We start from the raw sequence: 18,361 nt of genomic DNA, 5'->3' as shown, positions 1-18,361 counted from the left end.
TGGTTTGGAAGGATTATTAACATCTCTGTGGTGGGATAAGATTTCTCACGGTTTATCATACTGTTTATGGTGGATGAGAAACACTGGAACAGAAATCAGTCCAGTTGTCTAATACATAAAATTATATAAAATGAACTGTATCTCCATTTACAGATTTCTCTGTACTGCCCATCCTCTTAGAAGATAAGAGCCAAATACCATATTGACAAATACTGACCTTTTTTTTTTTTGCAATATACACTTTTAGAAGTACCAGCCAAGCCCACTTTACCTCTAACTGGTCAAAGATTCAGAAAAGAACAAACTATTTTACTTCAAAGTATTAATGTTGTTATTGGAAACTGTATCTTTTCAAGAGGATCAGCTGCAGACATTGTTGAAACAAAAGATGGGTAGAAGCTGTTTCAAAAATCCCTTGAAAATAAATCAGAAGGTTTAAGATGAAAATCACCAACATAATTTTAAGAGAATGATTTAAAAACTGTACCAAGGAGACATCTGTGAGACCCAAAGGGTCTCAAACCTTATAGAAATGGGAAATAAGCATCCAAGGTGAATGTAATCACAATTTAGGGTCAGCAGAGGATCAGGATGGAAGGACACAGACCGTAAGAAATGGAGCTATTAACTTAAGGCCACTCGGGAGATTTCCTCAAGAAGATCGAGATCCTAAGCCATTTTCTCTATCTTCACCATTCTCATGACCAAATTTGTGGCCACTCTGTTTTTTGTTTTTCTAATTACAGAAGGAAAATGCACTCAAACCTCAACAGGGTATGGACATTTGGGGGCAAATATGGCTGGTAAAGTGAGTCCTTCTGAAAAACAGGGAAGGCGAAATAGGCAACTATGAACTCTAAAATCATGTACGTATGTTCAAGGGGGTAAAGAAGAAACTACAAAAATTATGTACTCTTGTGGAAGAGAAGGGGCAGGGTAAGGAAGTGAGAGGTTGATGGGGAGGAAAACGCGACTGGGGGCGGGGGTGGCCGGGATCCGTGTACATTACCTGCTCATACTGCCGGGGCTGGTGCCAGGAAGGCCCATATATCAGAGGAGAGAGATTTCTGACAACTGGAGCCCGGAAAATGGAGAGGAGGTACATGCACTTGAGAGAGTGAGCTAGCGGGGTGCCCTCCAGGGTGGGGATGGCCAAGACGGGAAGATGCGGAGTGTGTGTGTGTGGGGTGGAGGGGGGGGTGTGGATGCCCCGGTGGGAGCAATGTTAGGGCGAAAGCTACAGGCGGGAAGGCCCGACAAGCCCAGAAGAAGAAAAAGAGCTGTGCCTCACCCCGCGGGGTAAGAGAGGTGCCTTTACCTGCAGCGGCCGTGGGGGGCCGATTCGCCCCTCTCGCTGTCTCTCCAGCACCAGTTCCCCCTCCTCCTGCGCAGCCTAACTTGATGCTCCTGCCCGCCCCGCGTCCCCATTGGCTAAGCTCCACTGCCACTCACCATGGGCGCAAAGACGCAAAACAGCGCAAAGGGTGGGACTAAACAGAGCTTCCCCCTCCCCCGTCGCCGCGGGGTTAGGTTGAGAGCGCACGGAGAGGCCTATCCGGTTTCTAGGGCCGAGGCGAAGCCTGCAGCTTGCTTAAAAAAAAAGAAAAGGGACTGGGGGTGTGCTGGCCAGAGAAACGGTCTCAAGCTACGGGAAACTGGTCCTGGGGATTAAATTCCTCCACCACCTATACTGTATTCTGCACACCAAAGTCTAAACTCGGGAGGGAGGGTTCCACACTAGGCCAACTCCTCCCCCCTCTGGATTCTCTTCTAGCAGCCCTGTCAACTCCTCTGCTGTAGTGACTACACCTTATTCCACGACCCATTAAAAGGGGCCAAATCTGCCCTCATCGTAGGAGTGAGTCCGCCCAATTGCTGGAGCATTGGAGCCTTTTACTTTTAAAAGACACTCTCTGCCACAAACCAAACTGCATTCTTGATACTCTGACCCTTGGGCAGCCGTATCACTTTCTAGAAAGGAACCCCAGGCACCCACGAACAATTCCCAGCACCTCTCTCCAAGAGACACACCCACTCCTCACCCCCAAACCTGGTCTTCACTTCTTCTCTTGAAACTCAGCCCCTCTGACATATGGGCCAGTGTCCAGTTTGCCATGGCACTTGAGAGCACTCGAATTCCCCAGGGTGGCTAACCTCAGAACCATGGTGGGCAAGCTTAAATTACCCCAAAGTAAACTGTTAATAAAAACAGCTGCTTACCTCCTGACCACTAGTTTCTGCTGAAATCCTATTTTTTTGTGCTCTAGGACACAAAGAAGGAAGAAGATCAACCTGGCCTTGGATCTATTTTTGAAGATCTTACTGCCACTAATGCTAAGGACACACAATCCCCACTCAAACAAGCAATACTGTTTTCCCATTCATTGAGGCTCGAAACCTCAAAGGCGCCTCTGAAACCTCTTCTTGTATCCACCGTTAAGTCATTTGCAAAGTCCCATTGACTATCCTGTAAATATATCATAGATTTTGGAGCTGGCAAAGACTTGCCAATCATATCAAGTCAGTCCTCCTGCACTGATGAGAAAACTGAGGTTTAGAGCTGAGTGATTCAATTATGAAACAAAATGGCAAAGTCAGAATTTCATGTATCTCACTCCTCTACTTCTGCTGCCACTTCTTTATTTATACAGTTGCTTGTGTAAGAGAAAGAAGCTTCATAATTGATCTCTCCCCCTACTAATCCTTTCTGCTACCAGATTAATTTCCTAAAACACAGAACGGCCAAATCAGTCCCTTGCTTGAAAACTTTCAAAGGTTCCCTGTTACTTAAAACATAATTCCTAAGACCATATTTTGCCTTCCCAGACTTATTTCCTACTCTTCTACAGATACACAGACATGCTGGCCAAAAAAGACAACTTGATATTGTCATATATTTTTTCTCATCTAAGCCTAGCTAATACTGTTGCCTTCAAATTATGTCATCCTTATTCCATTTCTATGCCTTATCAGAATCTTACTTACCTTTTAAGATCTATATCAAATGCCTCATTATCTCACCATTTATTGAGTATACAATAAACGGAGTAATACGGTAGTATTAGAGAACCAATGATGAATAAGACAGTCTCCACCTTCAAAGAACTCACAACAGATAGGAGTGTATTTGTGTATACATGTGGGGAGAGGGTGAAGAGTAGAGACTATGACAATAGTGACAAATGTAAACAATTTCAAGATGACACGGCAATGAAATAAACAAGGGGCTATTTCAGGAACACAGATGAAAGGGACTTAACACAAGAAAAAGGTATCAAGGAAGTAGTTTCTTAAAGGATAAGGAGGAGTTAACTAGGGAAGGTAAAGTGGGCTACAAGAACAGGGTATTCAGGCAGTAGGGACAGTAAGAGGAAAAGGTAAAACGAAGCAGAGCAAGGAAAAAACAGCATGACGCATGTAGAAGAAATTCTAAGTAGTTCTTCAGTTCAGTCTTGCCAAAATGTACATTGCAAAGAAGAAATTAGAGGGTGACAAGACTGAAAGGAGAGGTGAGGGTGAGACCCTTTAAGGAAAGCCTTGAGTGACAAATTAAAGTATTTTCTTATAGCTGGATGAGGAGCCACTGAGACGTGAAATGACGTAGTCAGAACTGCATTTTAGTTAGCTAACTCTGGATGTTAGAGCCAGACAGAGAATAGATTTGGGCCATGAGGGGACAGAGGACACAGAAGTAGCTAGGAAGCTGCTATGGTAGTCCAGAAAAGAGCTGTATAGTGGATATTTGCTTTTTTTTTTTTTCCTACTCAGCAATCAAAACTCCCTTTCCCATATTGGGGAAATAGCTCAAGGTAAGAGTCTTCAAAGGAAGACGGATCTTTACCTCCCACTATAGAGCTGGGGTTGGGGCAGCGAGGAATGAAGTGGGGGGTGGGGAAGCAGAAATAAGCACACAACTTAACCTAATTTAAGTGGACATTCCTGTGGAGAACTTTGACTTTGCAGCGATAATGCAAAAATTCAGAACCGACAAGTTAGACAAATTCAGCAATGGCAGACACTGGGATTCTGCAGCATCATAAACTGACTGTTCAACGGTGTGATCCTGGCATGTTCTCCCATGATTTCAGATCATTTTCTAAACCAGATTCTCTAGCATTCCCACTGATTTTGTGAGTCACACAATATCCTTAGAATAAATTCCCATTCTGCTTAATTTAGCCAAAAGATGATTTCTGTTATTTGCAACCAAGAATCCTAACAAGATGATCAGAGCCTAAATCACTGCAGTGAGGTTCAAAAGTTAATGATGGGAAAGTTCTATAATGCCCTAACAGGTTAAGGCTCCTGCATTTTCACCTCTGTGGCTCTGGTCACTTCTGTGGCGCAGGTTCGATCCCTGGTCCTAGAACGTATATGTGCCACAGGTAAGGCAAAAAAGAAACAAAGAGAGAGAACCTGAAATAAATGTTACAACTCTCATAAAAAAGATAGTAAGGAAGAGAGAGAGCTGAGTAATACTTGGGATAAAAATTGGTAGAGGAGTTCCCGTTGTGGCTCAGCGGTTAATGAACCCAACTAGTATCCATGAGGACTTGGGTTTGATCCCTGGCCTTGCTCAGTGGGTTAAGGATCTGGTGTTTCAGTGAGCTATGGTGTAGGTTGCAGACGCAGCTTGGATCCTCACATTGCTGTGGCTGTGGCATAGGCTGGTGGCTACAGCTCTGATTCAACCCATAGTCTGGGAACTTCCATATGCCAAGGGTGCAGTCCTAAAAAGACAAAAGACATAATAAATATATAAAAAATTTTTTAAATTGGCAGAATCTAGAGTTTACAGGGGAAAATGAGTTCAGCCATGTTTAGTTTGAATTGCCTACAGCATGTTAAGTAGTGATACTCAATAGGAGGTTGGATGTATAAATCCAAAAGTTGCTTATGTATAGATTTAGAATTATCAGTATCAAAATAGTAGTTTTAAGAGTGGAGGAGTTCCTATAGCAGAAATGGACAGAATACTGTAAATCAACCATAATAAAAAAATACAAAAAAAAAAAAAAAAAAAAAGAGTGGAGGAATTCCCGTTGTGGCTCAGTGGTAATGAACCCAACTAGTATCCATGAGGTCTTGGGTTCAGTCCCTGGCCTAGCTCAGTGGGTTAAGGATCCCGCATTGCCATGAGTTGTGGTGTTGGCTGTAGATGTGCCTCAGATCTGTCATTGCTGTGGCTGTGGTGTAGGCTGGCAGCTGCAGCTCTGATTCAACCCCTAGCTTGGGAACTTCCATATGCCAAGGGTGTGGCCCTAAAAACCTACACACACACACACACACACACACACACACACACACACACACACACACACACACACACACACACACACACACACCAGAGTAAGTTTATGAAACACTGCACCAATATTGTTGGGAAAGATGAGAGAACACTGGGGTCTATAAAGAACTGGATGTCCATTCCAAAGAGAGCAGCTGCTAGTCAGCTCTAGTTAAGGGTTGCCATAGAGAAATGCAACTCAAGGTTAAGAGAGAACTCCAGGTTTTTCAAAAGCCAGAAGTACAGAATTTTATGTAAATCTTCCAGGTTTTCAATATATTCAACTAATTTTTTTTTTTTTTTTTTTTTTTTTTTAATGGCTGCACCCATGGCATATGGAAGTTCCCGGGCCACAAACTGATGAACCTAAGCCACAGCTGCCGCAATACCAGATCCTTTAACCCACTGTGCCAGGCCAGGGATTGAACCCTCAGCTCCGCAGTCACCTGAGTTGCTGTAGTAAGATTCTTAACCCACTGTGCCACAGCGGGAACTCCCTGACTAACTTTTTAAAAGGTTTTAAATACTATGCAGACTAAACAAAACACTTAGCTAGAAACCCCAAAATTTGAGAAGTTTGGTGTAAAGTGAGAAAAGCTAAGGAGGAACCCAGAAGAACATCAAGAATTAAGAATCAGAATAAGATATACCTACTAAGCAGCTAGTAAAGGAAAAGCAAAAGAAACAGAGTGCAATGTCACAGAAGTAAAGAGTGTTACAGGAGGAAAGAGTGATGAATTACATCAGCAATGTAAAAATGTCTTATAAGAACTTTAAAATCTCCATTGGGGAGGTTCTCTTCTGGCACAGCAGGCTGAGGATAGATCTGGCACTGTCACTGCAGTGGCTTGGGTTGCTACTGTGTCACAGGTTCGATCCCTGGCCTGTGAATTTCCACATGTCGCAGGTGCAGCCAAAAATAAATAAGTAAATAAAATGTCTGTTGGATTTAATAATTGAAAGCCTCCCTACTTTTCATTATCAAGTCAAAAGTAATCGGTCCCATATGAGCTTCCATATAGCATTTTGTTAAGTACTCTTTTGGGATAAGTATCTTTTACTTCACATTTTAGTTACATTTGTATGTGGAGGAATGATGAGGGATCTGGGTTCAAATTTCTGTCCCACCCAGTTCAGCCTCTGTACAAAGGTGGATCAAATTACAGGGCCATTAATGAGGAATAGTCAAACACCTTGCACACCTACTGGGGTTTTTTGTTTGTTTGTTTTGGATTTTGTTTTTTTTGTTGTTGTTGTTTTTTTAAGGCCCAAACCTGTGGCATATGAAGGTTCCCAGGCTAGGAGTCGAATCAGAGCCATAGCTGCCCAGCCTACACCACAGCCACAGCAACGCCAGATCCTAAACCCAATGATCAGGGCCAGAGATCGAACCTGCATCCTCATGGATACTAGTGGGGTTCGTTACCACTGAGCCACAGTGGGAACTCCTGGAACACCTCTTGGTATATAATCACTATGTTCCAGGAAGTACTCAACAAATGTTGCTGGATAGATAGTTGTAAACAAATTTGGTTTTGCCAGTGTCTCTCCATACCCGGGAGATGCTAATCAGCTTTAGAGGGGGTCACCACTCAGACTAATGACCTTCAGAATAATTCATTGACTTCAGCAGGCTAATATCTATGAACTTGCAAATGCACTGCACCTCTTACTTCCTCTACATTAAATCTAATTTAAAGCAAACAGGGGTAACAACACTTCAGATTCTAGGGTCTGAAGATCATGTAAAACTAACTGGCTTTAGTCAGCCTAAACCTGCTATAGATGTTCTAAGTCACTAGCATCCAACTCAGGGATCCTGGAGTTCCTACTGCGGGTCAGTGGGTTAAAAACCCAACATGGTGTCCATTAGGATGTGGGTTAAATCCCTGGCCTCATGCTGTGGGTTAAGGATCTGGTGTTGCCACAAGCTATGGTATCCAGATCTGGAATTGCCATGGCTGGCACAGGCCTGCAGCTAAAGCTCCAGCCATAAAAAGAAAAAAGGATGACTAGGTCACTTTGTTGTATAGCAGAAATTGACAGAACATTGTAAATCAACTATGCTTTAATACTCTGCCCAATTCTCCTTTGCTACTCTTCTCCTCTACCAGCCTCTAATAGCTAAAGTTGACCAAGCATTGGTTCCAGGCCCTCTTTTTGTCTCATTCTATACTTTCTTTTCAAGAATATCTAATTCAGGGGAGTTCCTGTCATGGCGCAGTGGTTAACGAATCCGACTAGGAACCATGAGGTTGCGGGTTCGGTCCCTGCCCTTGCTCAGTGGGTTAACGATCTGGCGTTGCCGTGAGCTGTGGTGTAGGTCGCAGACTGGGCTCGGATCCCGCGTTGCTGTGGCTCTGGCATAGGCTGGTGGCTACAGCTCTGATTCGACCCCTAGCCTGGGAACCTCCATATGCCGCGGGAGCGGCCCAAGAAATACCAAAAAGACAAAAAAAAAAAAAAAAAAAAAAAAAAGAATATCTAATTCATATACATGGCCTCAATTACTATTCATTATCTTCTTCAACGAACCACCTATATGCTTTATGTCTCTCATGTTTCTGGGCAAGAGACCTGAACTCCAGGCCTGTGCGTTCACTTGCTTACTCAAGAGCTCTTCCTGGTAGCATCTCCAGTCTCCCTGGCTAACCCACCTGTCCACCTTTCCCTATAAGAGGCTTATTACCTCAAGGAGACTGACTCCTTCGCAGTTTCTCTAGCCTCCTCCACAATCACCACCATGTATGCGCACACACAGAGTGCAACCATCCTCCAGCATCTCTTATTCAGTTATGGCCACAGAGACCAGAAAAGCCTCTTCCTTACCACCCCTATCTAATATTTTAAAATCCTGCCTTTTACCTACTAAATATCCCTCACATCCAGACACATCTGCCTCTACTACTATTTTGGATCAATTTACCACCCCTCACGTCCCTGGACTACTGCAATTGCCTTCTGACTGGTTCCCCTCCATTCTGCCTATTTAATTCTTACCTTTCAAAGCTCACTTCAGTGGCATCATTTCAAAGAAAAGCTTTCCATGACCTCCCAGACAAAAAAAGAGCCAAACTTGTTGAGTGTACACTACACAACTGGCCTTCTTCTAAACAATGAAAATGCACTGGCATATTTAATTTTCATTCTTTCTCCTTTCTTTTTTGGCCTCCCTGCAGCATATGGAGTTCCCAGGCCAGGGATCAAATCCAAGCTGCAGGTGCGACCTACACTACAGCTGTGGCAGTGCAGCAGATCCTTTAACCCACTGTGCTGGGGATCAAACCTGCATCCTGGCACTGCAGAGACACCACCAATCCCGTTGTGCCACAGTGGGAAATCATATTCAATTTTCTTAAACTTGAAATAACTTAGCTGTTTTTTATAGATGAGGAAACTGAGGCACAGAGAGAGAAGCAATCTGTCTAACAGGCCACAGCTAGTGGAAAGTGGTGCCAGATTCAAATTTAGGTAGTGTGGCTTCAGAAGTCACATTCTCCCCCCGCCCCTTTTTTGGCTGTCCCGCAGCACATGGAGATTCCAACCCAGAGATCAGATCTAAGCCACAGTTGCTACCTACTCCACAGCTGCTCCTTTCACCCACTGTACCCAGGATCAAACCTGCATCCCAGTGCTTCAGAGACACTGCATATTCCGTTGTTCCACAGCGGGAACTTTAGAAGTCACAGTCTTAACTACTCAACTATACTAAGGGTTATATGCCCCTATTATAAATTCTCCTGTAATATGCATAATTTCTCTTTTGTAGTAGGCTGAATAACTGGTCATATAATTGTTTAATAGCCATCTTCCCTCACCCCCATATTAGAATGCAAGGTGCACAAGGGCAAGGACTGTGTATGACTTATTACAATATTACTTATTACAATGACTTATTACAATATTTCCTTTCCTTATCAGGTGGTAACGGACACTCAATGTACTTTTGTTGCAGGAATGCACTTTCAGCTTCCAGCCAAAGGTGAGTGGGAGTGGGGCTGCAGAGGGGTAATGTGGAGGTATCCGACCAACCGAAACCAAGGGCTTCTCTCAGACTGCTGAGAGAGTAAAGGGCAGTGGCATCTTTCCTACCAGAAACACTCAAAAAAGGCATCATAAAATCCTAAGCATCCTTACTTTTCAGGACCTTTATCAGACACAGCTTTTACATACAGCAAAAGAGGATGCATCTAATGCACATCAAAGACTATTTTCTATAGTGATATATAGATAATCACTATTGAAAGCAATGAAATTTCAGTTATGTCCTTTAGGCTTGGGAACTTAAAGCCTTAATGGTGGCCAATTTAAGGCTGTGGCAAGAAGTAAATGGATGAAAATGTACTCATATGACTCAAAAGTAGGGCATGGGTTCTTTTTTTTTTTTTGGCTTTTTAGGGCCACACTCAAGGCATATGGAGGATCCCAGGCTAGGGGTCCAATCAGAGCTACAGCTGCCAGCCTACACCACAGCCCACATCAACGCTGGATCCTTAACCCACTGAGTGAGGCCAGGGATCGAACCTGAAACCTCATGGTTCCTAGTCGGATTCGTTTCTGCTATGCCATGAAGGGAACTCCAGGCATAGGTTCATTTTTACATCAGCCTCACTGTAGACTTTTTTTCCAGTAAAATCTTGGGGGTTTTGGTCTAAATCTAAAGACAGAAAATAGGATCCTGCTCTTAAAGGATCATTGCCCCTCGGTCAAGTTAGACAGGATCTGGAGAAACTGCTCTTCACTGGCACATGTTCACCAAGATGAAAATAATATTCTGGATTCCAGATGAGGAATACCTAACTGGATGACTATATCCACCGTGTACGACACCACTTTCGGACATCCAGCGTAAGTAATGATATATACAATTCTTTTTTAAACTGAGGTTATATCGGTCTATAACATTATGTAAGTTTCATGTGTGCAACATTATTTTTCTACTTCTGTATACACTACCACATGCTCACCACCAAAAATTTACTCTCCAACAACCACCATACAATTGATCCCCTTTGCCCATTTCACCCTCTCCCCACCATACACATAAGTCAGGTAAGAGTTCTGGTCCTCTTACCCTCCCACACCACCATTTCAGGCCCTACTTTAACTGGGCCAAGACATATATATTTTTTTCAACCTAACAGAAAAATAGAAACATTTACTTAATAATTTATGAAGGACTCTTTTCATGGCAACATTAATGTTAAAAAAAAAGTGTGTGTGGCAGGGGAGGAAAAACACTGTTACTATCACATTTGTGCCTCTAGGCACACAAAATGACCCACTGACATGAGACTGATGAATACAGTGGGCTAGTCTGACTTGCACTGGCTAAAAAATGGAGTTATTTGCAAGACTGACCAAGTAATTTTCCTCTATAGAGTTTAAAGTACTTCACATATTCTTATCTTCCAAATAACTAAGTTAAATAAAGGAAACTTTTTTTTTCCTTCTAACAGACAGAGATACAAAGACAAAAAAATGTTTACATTCTCAAGGTTCTACAACTGCTAAAGGCTGTGCCTGTTAATGGAACGCCTACTTGACTAATGCTGTGGTCAAAGGCAGTTCTACAGGGGTCAGCAGTTAACCTTTTTTTTTTTTTTCTTTTTTAGGGCCGCACTCACGGCATATGGAAGTTCCCAGCCTAGGGGTCAAATCAGAGCTACAGCCACTGGCCTACACCACAGCCACAGCAACTTGGGATCTGAGCCGCATCTGCGACCTACACCACAGCTCATGGCAAAGCCGGATCTTTAACCCACTGAGTGAGGCCAGGTATCAAACCTGAGTCTTCATGGATACTGGTTGGGTTTGTTACCGCTGAGCCACAACGGAAATTCCAGCAGTGAACTTTTAAATAGGGGGAGACGATATGAATGGAGCTTTGAAATCCGACAAACCAGAGCCCTACACCTGGTTAAGTTACCTAACCTAAGTCGTATTTTTTCTCTTCTGTAAAATGAAAGTAGCATTACATACATATTCAGGGTTATTCTGAAGATTAAAAGATAATGTACAATGTTTGGCACACAGTAGGCAAATAAAAAGGAGTTTATTATTCCCTGTTCAATAATTTAAAAGTGTACCACTAGAGGCAGTGAAGTGACCATTTCTCTCAAAGCAAATTTACTCCTTAAGAGACTTGGCTTGTGTTGATGTGCTAAGCAGAATGGTGGGATATTGAAACAGATGCAAAAGTTTCACAATCAGAATAGCAGGACTGCTGGGTGGGATGAAAGGACTAGGACTACTGTGCTGAGAAAGCAGTATAACTCTTTAACTTGGAAACCATGGAACAGACTTCAACCAGCCCTGGTGTCTAGGGCAACACACAGGTAATTCAATTAATCATTTTTTGTGTTTGTAGGAATGATGCCAGTGTCTAGGTCAGAGTACTTCATTTACTTTACAATGCCTGCCTGTGGGAACTTCCGGTTCTCTGACTGACTGGGCTGACTTTTGGTAGTTCAAATGCCCAGACCCTGGTGCCTCAACTTTTGATTCCCATGACTTCCAGGAGAGCAGTGAAGTGACCATTACCTATGTATATGTAAGACCTCATGAAAAAAAGTCCTCCGAACAGAAAGCATACCGGAAAAACAGGCAAAAGCACTATATAGGAGAATTAATAAGTAAACAAAGAAGGACTGGGTACTGAATGGAAACAATGAAGAACGAAACACTGAGCTTAATTAAGTTCAATGTTCATGCAACTTAGTAGCCCCTCTTCAAAAACCCAGGAGAATCTTCCCAGTCATTCAGCGCATTTAGATGGATGTATATAACTGATAACTGTAATAGAACATGAAAAATTACAGAATATATGAAATACGATTTTCATGTTCTATTACAAAACTCTATTATGACTTGGTTTTACACAGGCAGCCAAATTACAGAAATCATTGGTTTCTTCTAGAACCAATCAAAAATTCCCATATCACAAATGGGACCATGTACCAAAGGGATAATTCCCAAAGATATAACATATCCCCAAAGTTTGTAGTGGAAGAGAAAAAGGAGGCAGGATATTCCAAAGGGTTCTATAGTGACCATGACAGACAGTTTGGGAAATCTGAAAGACTTTACATAAGAACTCATTTAACACATATCCTTTCTCAAAGAGTTACTAACATAGTTTTAGGAGAATAACAAAACAAAAAGGTGTTATTACAGAATTACTAACTACTGGAATACTAGGACATTACCAAAAGGACAAGAACTATTAGATTTAGGGTACTGACATACAAGGGAGAAAAGAAGCACAGTCCTATTATTATCTAGTAATTTCAGTTGTATGTCATTTAATTACCTTTTAAAAATGAAATAGGAGTTCTCGTTGTGGCTCAGTGGAAACGAATCTGACTAGCATCCATGAGGGCACAGGTTCCCTACATGGCCTTCCTCAGTGGATTAAGGATCCAGCATTGCCATGAGCTGTGGTGTAGATAGCAGACACAGCTCAGATCCCACATTGCTGTGGCTGTGGCTGTGGTGCAGGCCAGTGGCTACAGCTCTGATTTGACCCCTAGCCTGGGAACCTCCATATGCAGAGGGTGTGGCCCTAAAAAGACAAAATCAAAAACAAAAAATGAAATTAAGTCTGAACATACCAAATAAAAAGAAGTCATACATAATAAATTTCTCTGGAAACATATGGAGGGGATAAAAATCCAAAATGTTTCAGTGACAAAGCCAACTTTTTCTTAAAAATTATGCATAAACGGAATTAATGTTTAACATCCTTGGTTTGGGAGTTCCCGCTGTGGCTCAGTGGTAATGAACCCAACTACAATACATGAGAATGCGGGTTCGATCCCTGGCCTCATTCAGTGGGTTAAGGATCTGGCATTGCCCTGAGCTGTGGTGTATGTCGAAAACTTGGCTAGGATCCTGAGTTGCTGTGGCTGTGGTGTAGGCCAGTGGCTACAGCTCTGATTCGACCCCTAGCCTAGGAACTTCCATATGCGGGTGTGGCCCTAAAAAGAAAAAAAAAAAAAAAAAATGCTTGGATAGTCTGACTGTGAAGGGTCTAGAACATTGCCTAGGCTCGCTGCACTGCTTAGAGTACATTCCTGGATTCACCCCTGCTGAAGGTGAATGTAAAGCAATTATCTATGCCAGTCTTTCTATTTATCCCTGCTGGGCTTTTTATTATCATGTAATATACATTAGTGGGTAGAAATTAAGTGTTTTATTTTAAAAGTCTCCTGCTGCAACAATCTGAAGGCAAGAATTAAGATATTTTAAAGTTGACCATTTTGCTTTTGTGACATTAAACAACCAAGAATCTACTGAAGGACAGAAAGTGATGGATAAAGGGAAACAGAAATGTTACTTACCGAATAACTTAATAAGAAATCTCACAGACTAACATACTTTGTAGTTTAAATTAAAACACCCAATAACTACAAGGAGTAGACTTATTTTGCAATATAGATACAATGAAAATCTTAAAGGCAATATGAATAGAGTTAACAAATGCAAAAAAAAAAAAAGTTGAATTACAACTTTACACAGGTATACACACAAAATAAAATGGGTCAGGGGGAGGTTATTCAGGATAAAATTTAGAACGTAATAAATGGTTAAATTAACCTTTAGGCAATAATAAGTGGTTCATACTGCAGCTTTCTTATACAGATAAACAACTGTTACCTGGGTACTAGGTACCCAAGAAACCACAGCTTGAAAATTAGGTCTTTCTGCATTCTTAAGTGGCTTCAACAAGACAGATGCAAAAAAGCACAATGTAAGTTAAAACTAAAGGCAACATGAACAAAATCATAACAGGAAGATAAAGGGAAGACCACTGACTGTGAGAAAAAGAATAACTAACTAACTAAAGGAACATATAACATGATAGTATACCAATGGATCAAATGCTAAAAGTAAAACAGTAAATACTAAGTTGGTCACAGTAGTGCAAGGATAGGTCCAGCAAAGACCTGCACATCAGGGACTTGCTCAGATGCAACTCCAGAAGTGGAGTGACTTTTAGGGGTTGAGAGTAGAGGGTTCAGAAAAATATGTGTCATCCTTTGGGTATTAGGCTCAGCGTAAGCTCAGAGCATAGCTTAAGCCTTTCAGGACTGTGGACAAATATCTTCAAAGCGTTTAGCATTCAGCTGGCTGCTATGAAAATGTTACAGTCCTTCCACAGATGAGAATATCAAATTCCATTCTTTCAGTAAGCAAGCACAGTACCTGGCACTCACAAATTAATCTTAAGTGGTAGCTTTGCCCCCCTCGAATGGCATCCTTTTCTAAGGACACGTGTGCAATGGTTTCTTTTAAAGATTGAACCCCTTCACCACCCTACCTTACCTATCAGAAACTTGACCCTACACATGAAACGGCAAATTTTCCTGTTACAAACCAAACTACAGTGGTGGTTACCACAATGCCAAGATTCTGCTACCCATGACCCAATGGGTGCGGCAGAGAAGGCTGTCCTGGGAAATTTGTGTTTTATGGTGGTTCACAACCAGATCAGATCAGCTCAGCAGATTTCTATTTCTATCATTTTCTATCCGTGTCTAAATCAATTTTGTCAATTTGGGAAACGACACACTCAAAAGGCCAAATGCACAGGACAGATCAAATATGGGAAAGGCAAGAACGCTGCGAGTCCCCAAGCATTGCTCCATCATCTCTTATCCCAATCCATTACTCCTTTGCTACTTCAGTTTTAAACCTCCCCCCATGCCTACCTCTCCCATACACAGTTACCCTCTCTTTGGCCAATGTCCTTCATCTTGCCTTGAAGACCCACCAGCATACCATTCTTGTGACTGGTCTTCCTAAATGGAAAATGTTGTTTTTCCTTTCTATAGCTCTTCTTTTCTTTTAAGGGGTGGGATAATCCAAAATACTTGGAATGAGAAGCTTCCCACATTTTGGCCCTAAGAGGTTGACCACAGTTTGTTCTGAAATTTATTTGGTGACTAATACAAAAGAAATTCCTAAGCAGAAGACATTACCTAATTAACTAACATTATTCAAATCACAAACTCACCTTCTAGTACCCCACACCAGATAGGACCTCATCAGATGTTACAGATACCCTTGTCAGAGAATCCCCAATTGAACAAGATGAAGAGGTTTAGAACAAGATGAAGAGTAAACAGTCTGTGGATGCTAGTGTGATGGTAGGATGCAGCAGACACAGACAATGCAGAAAATGCAGGACCTTTGGTGTTTGGGGCGTTCCACCATGTCTATTCTTTAAGAGAAAAAGACACGGAGTGCCATGTCTTCGACTTCTGGCTCACTATGCTCAGTCACTGAGCGTAAAGAGTCAAAAGAGATTGGTCCACTAAATATCAACACACCACTATTCACCTCGTCCTTAAAGGCCTTAATCATTTCGGGACTGCTCCTTAAAAGGTAGGAACTGCTACATGTGCACAGCTGCTGCAATGGCAGGGAAATTTCCTGCGACAGAGGAGACGGAAAATAAAAAATTGCATTCACTCCGAGGCAGGGGGAGGTATCTCCTGCTAGTGAAGAGTTTACATAATGCAACAGAAAAACCACTGAGCTCTGCAGACCTGTCAATGGAGATGCAAGGCTTGAGTTCCTCTCTCTTCCCCATCTCTAAACACTGTCCAAGAGCCTGCTCTGATCTCCCAAAGATCCACAGAAATTACATCTAATAACGTAAACCAATCTGCCCACGTTCACCCCATGCTTTCCTATCCACCTTTATTACTAAAAGGCAAAAAACAAGCAGAAAAAAAAAAAAAAAGGAAAAAACCCTAACCTCCCACTTCTGAGCCCAAAGTATGGAGTAACCAAAAGGAGCCGGGGAGTTTTCCCTCCACGGAAGGAGCAAGGAGAACAAGGAGCTGTCTCAAATCTACACGAAGCTCAATAATGCAATGACAAGCCTTGAAAACTCCACAGGGCTCAGAGCAGCCGGGTTCGCGGCTCGGCCCGGCTCGGGCCCCGGGCCTGGCAGCCGCCCTCTCCCCCAGCCTCTCACAAAGGAGAATGGTTCAGTCCAGAGCATCACCCAGCACCTGATTCCTCACAACTGGGGGACGGGCAGGGGGCGGGGGGAGCGAGGAGGAGGATGAGTTATGGAAACCAATTCTAAGAGCCTCAGCGTTTGCAAAGACTCTTGGACCAGCACTAAGCGGCGGGCGTGAGCGGAAAGCCTACCTGAACAAGTCCTGGTACCTCCTTTCCAGCCAGCGTTTCAACTCACCCTTTCTGAGAACAAGGCGCCTTCCGGCGGAGCATGGTCAGCCCTCGCTTCAATCTAGCTTGCTAGTAGTCCATTCTCCCTTGGGCCCGCCCACCTACGCTCCCATCCACCAATGGCAGGGCCGACGGCCGGCCTCCTCCAGCAGGGTAGAGTGAGTGCCATCCAGGAAGTCTCTTGGGGTGGGAGGTCCTAAAAGGCTGAGGCAACCGCAGATATGCCTGATTGAAAATAAAATCTGGCGGTAGCTTGCTTCTGACGGGTCAGTTCTGTGGCGTTGAGATCTCTCGGCTTCTTTTCTTGACCCCCGGCGTTGGGGGCGCTCTAAACTAAAATAACATTTAGTTACCTGGCTCTAGGAAGCCATCTTGGATCCGGCTGGTGCTTTGGGGCCGGGAGGAAGAAGGCGTGCTTAAGGAATTTGAAGTCTCTGTTCTAATAGTTCTATCGGACTATTTAGATACAACCCCAATGTACACTCCTTTGTATAATCGGAGTACCCCTTAGTCACGATGGGGAGAAAGCCTGGAATAATGCTGAATGTGCCCGGAAGCAACCCCCACCCCCCCACCCCCGTCATACAAGTGAAAGATCCTAACCAAATCTAGCCACCTTAACCAAATCAAAGAAGCAAAAATGAATTCTTGGAATGAGTGGATTTTCCGAGTTCCTGGGATAATCCTTTAGAGACACCTTACTCCTCAGTATATCCACTTAAGACCAACATAGGTGATGCATCTATTCTAGATGCTTCTAATCCTTATGTTTCTCTTGCAAGTTGTCCAGTGCTCTGACTTTGTCAGTACAGAGTACCGCTAGTCCATGGAAGATGTACAGAATTTAGGGAAGAATTTTAACTTTTTAAAAAAAAACTCAGTTCATCAATACACACAAACTACCCATGAATATAGACAGAGCAAATGATAGAAGTCTTAGAGGTGAAATTATATGCAAGAGGAGGCGTGTTAGGAGTTAGCCTTAGAAACATTGGCTTCAGAAAGTAATTTCCTAAAAACTGCGTTTAAATTGAAAAGGAAATAATTTTATTGTAGGTGAAATTCTCTTGCCTTCAATAAGATTCTCCTGTGTTTTCTAGTCTAAATCTCTACTGGTATTGCAACTAGCTACAAGAACTTTTTGTTTTGTTTTGTTTTTGTCCTTTCTTTTTTTAGGGCCACATCCGCAGCATATGGAGGCTCCCCAGGCTAGGGGTGGAATTGGAGCTGTTGCCACTGTCCTACTCCACAGCCACAGCAATGTGGGATTTAAGCAGCCTCTGTGACATACACCACAGTTCATAGCAAGGTGGGATCCTAACCCACCCTGGGGGGCTGGGGATTTTACCTGCATTCTCATGGATGCTAGTCAGACTCGTTACCCCTAACCAGACAGGAATTCCAGCTTTTCTTTTTTGAATTCTCGAAGGGAGTCTTTCCAAATTACTAAAGGAATTTCTCAAGGAGTAACATTTGCATGGTCACACGTGGCAGAAGCTCAGACACCTTAGGAGACATCTGTGTCAGTATTTTATCACCAAGGTGATTGACATTTGGCCAAATACATTTCTCTGTGTAACAGCAAAATCTGTTGGCCAAATTGTTCCTCGGCTGCTGCTATTCTTTTATCAAATTTGATGTCAGTATTAGAACTTACCAGAACAATGTGTTTGTCTGTAAATGCATATACAGATGTGACCTTAATTACTAAGTTTCTGGAGTGAGAACTTACCCTTCTGCTTACAAAGGGTACAAAATAAAACTAGCAAAGGAACCAATTAATAGGCATTATAGAAAGAGGGAAGGGGATGACTGCTCTCTGCAATGATCTATAAATAGTAATGCTTTAGACTGCTATATATGGTATGA

General features: G+C 42.7%; 1 protein-coding gene across 15 annotated transcripts in view; it reads right to left on the bottom strand.

The window, feature by feature from the left end:
* Positions 1-16,612, bottom strand: part of CHD8 (chromodomain helicase DNA binding protein 8) — a 60,673-nt gene extending 44,061 nt beyond the window's left edge. For 5 of the 15 annotated variants that reach the window (XM_021099297.1, XM_021099296.1, XM_021099298.1 and 2 more), the window contains exon 1: positions 16,454-16,588. The gene's annotated coding sequence lies outside the window, so the exon portion shown is untranslated. Of the gene's footprint in view, positions 1-1,318; positions 4,516-16,453 lie in introns of those variants that run through there. The other 10 variants (XM_003482263.4, XM_021099302.1, XM_013978251.2 and 7 more) reach the window with 7 other exon arrangements.

This window comes from Sus scrofa, chromosome 7 (genome assembly GCF_000003025.6).
Source record: "Sus scrofa isolate TJ Tabasco breed Duroc chromosome 7, Sscrofa11.1, whole genome shotgun sequence".
In the NCBI taxonomy this organism is placed as follows: domain Eukaryota; kingdom Metazoa; phylum Chordata; class Mammalia; order Artiodactyla; family Suidae; genus Sus; species Sus scrofa.
The sequence above is the reverse complement of the archived record's forward strand: the minus strand, read 5'-3'. Positions and strand labels throughout refer to the sequence as shown.